Source organism: Limulus polyphemus, unplaced genomic scaffold (genome assembly GCF_000517525.1).
Source record: "Limulus polyphemus unplaced genomic scaffold, Limulus_polyphemus-2.1.2 Scaffold7210, whole genome shotgun sequence".
Lineage (NCBI taxonomy): Eukaryota > Metazoa > Arthropoda > Merostomata > Xiphosura > Limulidae > Limulus > Limulus polyphemus.
The window spans coordinates 38832-42487 of NW_013672820.1; positions in this window are offsets into that span (position 1 = coordinate 38832).

A 3656-nucleotide genomic window follows, 5' to 3' on the forward strand; every position below is an offset into this window, starting at 1 on the left:
GAACAAGTTCAGTCCCACAATTAACATTGTCCATTACTGATATACAAACAAGTACATAGGATTAGAAATAGATAAATCACAATACATCCAATAACCCAAGTGGTTTTTGGAAGACGGACCTCGCTTCTTCGGAGGATGAATTTAAAAAGACCATACAACATCGCTGTGTCCCTCTAGAGAAGTAACAACAAACTTTGAGTGTATTAACTTCTTGTACTGTTCTTCTTGTTCCACACCATCTACAGTAGGTGCTGATGGTGCTGGTGATAGCTCTGATGGTGATTCTATAAAATGATAAAACAGATTCTGTCCAAAAATCATTTAAAAGCTATCTTAAAAAAAATACTGTATTTGCTTGGTACTTAACCCAAATCATTTGTAAGTCATATTCTAAGCTATATTATGTTGAGGTAAACATCATCAATAATTAAAAAACTTGAATACATTTCCTGAATCATAAGAATAAATTTATTTAAAAAGTTACATATATGCAAGTGATTTTACAAATTTTAGATTTAGTTGGTTGATTTAGAGCAAAAATCATATTGGGCTATCTCTGCTGGTCCACTGTGGGGGGAATCAAACCCTAGATTTTAGCATTGTAACTTTTGTAGACTTACCACTGTTCCACCAGGGGACTATAAATTTAGAAGAAAAAAGTATTAGACCTGTCTCAGAAGTTATATATACACATTTAGCAGTGTACCAAAATTGTGATCCGAACTGTCTTTTATGATGTGCTGACGAGAAATCAGAATACACTTAAGACATCATAACACATTTACCACTTAATGATGTTGCAGATGATGTTGACTGTTCCAAGTTTTCTGGACAAACTTCAGATTCAATTCTGGCTCTCTTTACTTCATTATCTTTATTCTGACTTTCTTCTAACCTAAAGGATTTCATCCAATAATGAAAAATGTTACATTTTTGCTTACAAAATGTGAAAGAAGTTTTAACTAGTGTGAAGACTTTTTAATAACATTTAAAAACAAGACAACACTAGTTAACAATTACACGCACACTGGTTAAACCAATAATAACCAATGTTTTAATCCACTGCATTAATCACATGTTACATACATGGTCTCTGTCCAGACAGTGGTATTACCAAAGAGAAATATATCACATGTGCATACTGCATTAACCACGTGTTACACACATGGTCTCTGTTCAGTCAGTGGTATTACCACAGAGAAATATGCCACATGTGCATACTACATTAACCACATATTACACACACAGTCTCTGTCCAGTGAGTGGTGTTACCAAAGAGAAATATGTCACATGTGCATACTGCATTAACCACATGTTACACACATGGTCTCTGTCCAGTCAGTGGTATTACCACAGAGAAATATGTCACATTTACATACTGCATTAATTCAACAAAGATCTAATCACATATAACATTTTTAAGTACGAAATAACAACTTGCAGTAATAATTCCATGCTTTCAGTGTGTGATATTTAATGAGATATTTGAAAAAATGTTTATATAACAAAATATCAAGTGTACAGCAATGATTGTAAGAAAACCCCTTACTTACAATTATCAACCTTACAAACAGCATATCTAAAAAGTACTTTTTCACTAACTACTACTGTTATTTATCTTGCAATAAACGCATGCCACCGTGCAGAATGCTGAGAGGATCAACTAACACTGTCCATAAAGTGATACTCGTGGTAGCTTTATTTAGGAATAGGCCTTAAAAATTTACAGAGAATAGTGAGAGTAAAAAAAAAATAGCATGTGCATAATTTTTGTAACATCCTGTACCATGTTAAAATTTTCCAAAAAAATTGTAATTTTCCTAGTGTGCATAATTTTAAAGATACAGTATAATCACATTAAATATCAGTAAACAAAAAATTACTAATCACCCATTCAATAATTATTATTCCTACAAAAACATTTTCTTTAAAATAAGTCCTTAACCCCAATAGTATACTGGTATTAAAAGTACAGAAATTAAATCACACTTATAAAAAAGTTATTAATATTTTATGCACATTCAAAACAGCTGTTGTCAACCAACAACCATAACATATTTTTATTCTTATTCCATGGAAGGTTCTGACCAAGGATTGGTACAGTTTGAAACAACCACATTTAAAAACTACTATGGAATTGACTAATGAAAACGAAAATTGTTTTAAAATTTTTCTAGTGCAAAGCTAAACAGAAACAGAGTACAATGTTACACTTACCAATAATAATTTACAGTATTACAGTGACATCTTTTAGCTTAATGATAAAACAATTTAACTATTTTACACTGACATCATTGAGTTTACAAACACTGCTCTTGGTGCGACATGTCTAAGCATTTACTATATACATGTATTCTATATACATAATTAAAAGTTCAATTACGCACTAATTCTTATATTTTTAAAAGAATTCATGAACTGAATGGCACTTGATTAAACCTTTAGGCAGTGAAAACCTAGAAATTAAATTATTTTTGATTAATATTAAATATTAGCAAATAACTCGTATCCATACCATAATAAGTTTTACATTTAAACTTGACATCGTATAGAGAAATAAAGTATAACAATAAGTAAAAAAATAAACCTACTTTACAAAAACTGTAACTTTTAAATGACCTATTTATAAGTTAACACTCCTAATATTTCATTTCCATGGTGATTTGCAAAAGCATACAATCTATTCAGCATCTTTTTTTAAATTGTTTAATCATTTATTTAAAGAAGCTTTAAACTGATGAATGAAATACTTTTTTTTCTTTAAAAAAAGGCATTTTCTTTTATCTTTCCATGTCCAAAATGGAAAAATCAAACTGCAGAAATAAGTTCATTCTATACAATTTATGAATTCTTCACTTGCTCTCACTGGAATTCTGGTTCAGTTTCTCTGGAGGTTCATTCATGATCTCAAGTTCTCAGTTTATCTCATACTAAACCTGCACCGTACTCTATACTGTAAAACATAAAAACTTCCCAGCTACACGTATCACTTATAGTATGCAAAATACTATTTCATTCTATAATTATTAGTACACTTTCCTTTTTTTTATGTAATCTTTTTTTTAGAATAAGTTGCAATTGCTTCTTCCGAGTGAAAAAATCCCTTCATATTTTATAGTTATTTTTGAAGTTAACAGTCTATGTCAAATCTATGGGACAAAACAAATGTACAAAGAAAAATTTGTCTTTTTAGGACAGGATCTGCAAGTTGAGTGTCAGTATATTTAATACTTGTATTTATATTGATATTCAGACTATGACGTATTAAAAAAATAGAATATCTTCTTTAGTATTCACCTTGTTGTTTGCTTGGAAAGATTTTCTTGCTATATTTATACTTCTTAAAAATGCTACCTGGATAGTGACATTTCTGAAGGAATTCTTCTAGTTCACATTCTCTAACTACAGAATTGGAGACATTAATTTAACTAATCTTCCTCATATAATATACTTGTTTGGAGTATACATCATTGCAGTAAGGAGTGTTCAACACAATATTCAAGGTGTAACATCAAACACATCACTGCAGTAAGGAGTGTTCAACACAATATTCAAGGTGTAACATCAAACACATCACTGCAGTAAGGAGTGTTCAACACAATATTCCAAGTGTAACATCAAACACATCACTGCAGTAAGGAGTATTCAACACAATA